This window comes from Pseudomyrmex gracilis, unplaced genomic scaffold (genome assembly GCF_002006095.1).
Source record: "Pseudomyrmex gracilis isolate BER0280 unplaced genomic scaffold, ASM200609v1 scaffold_1158, whole genome shotgun sequence".
Lineage (NCBI taxonomy): Eukaryota > Metazoa > Arthropoda > Insecta > Hymenoptera > Formicidae > Pseudomyrmex > Pseudomyrmex gracilis.
The window spans coordinates 39055-40310 of record NW_018021742.1 but is presented as its reverse complement, the minus strand read 5'-3'; positions in this window follow the sequence as shown (position 1 = coordinate 40310).

Here is a 1256-nt window from a genome sequence, read left to right as displayed (position 1 = left end):
AACGATTAGAATTCGACGTGTCGTGTAGTGAACGTGTCTGAAAGTCATGACTTCGATTCACTTTGTCGTACACAACGCGTCACTGAATCGCGGAATAGGCGCGGGGATCGGGGGTCAAGCGGGGCGNTTGCTCGTAGCGCCAACGAGCGCCGTGCGAACTAACTAGTAGCAATCGGTTGTCCACAACTACGTCGTGTCGATAATGTAACTGCTCTTCCTTCCTATTTTCTTCTCAAAACGTAAAACTATTGGCCTATTAATTACTTAATATTAACGTTGACAAATAACATGTGTATATATATATGTGTGTTTAATAAATGGATCTATTACTGCCTCCGGTAACGCGTAATTTCTCTGATTGGTTACGCGTTACGCGTTACGCGAAAAATAACAGTGCATGGGATCGTACCCTAAGGCTGCTTTTACATGGAGCGTAAGTTGCGTTAGCCAATCAAATCGTCTCAGCGTATTTGATGAGACGTAAGATAGCTGAAACGAATTGATTGGTTGACGCAAGTTACGCTCTATGTAAAAGCAGCCTAAGCCTTTTTGTAAGGTCTGAGCAGCCTACTCNTACCTCGGAATCTTGCGCATGCGCANAACGGTCAATACGTCTATCGTCTGTCTTACTTNATCGGCGGAAAAACCGCTCATNAAAATTATACGAAGCGAGCAATATANNAGTATTAATATGGTTTCCACTAGAGATCTGTACATAAAAGGTTTGTTCTCTTCCCACCTTTCAGAACTGTACTAATTCTGAACTAGGATAAGAAAATGCACATAAGTTTGTTTTTTTCCCATACACTGGCTGAACTAGTTCACAGTCTATGGGCTATAANACACAAAATGACATAGCTGCATATGCATAGCATAAAACTATATGGACCAATGAGCGTCTAGCATTAAGTCGCCATATTGATTTACATAAAATCACGCTAGACGCTCATTGGTTTATATAGTTTTATGCTATGACTATGCACTCTATGTTATTGTGTGTATTATAACCCTTATTGGTCCATATNGACGCGAATAAGTAATACAGTGTCAACCCACAAAAAAACCTNAAATATTGAGATATTTATGTGGTATGCTTCTTTAACCTATNAAAGGACGTTTATCAATCGTGTTTTTAAAAACTTAAATGTTTTTATATATCAAAAATACACAAACATCTTAAATGAAATATATACAAACATCTTTTCTTTTTAATCTTAAAGCGTAATTTCTTCAAAATAGCAATGTGGGATGACACT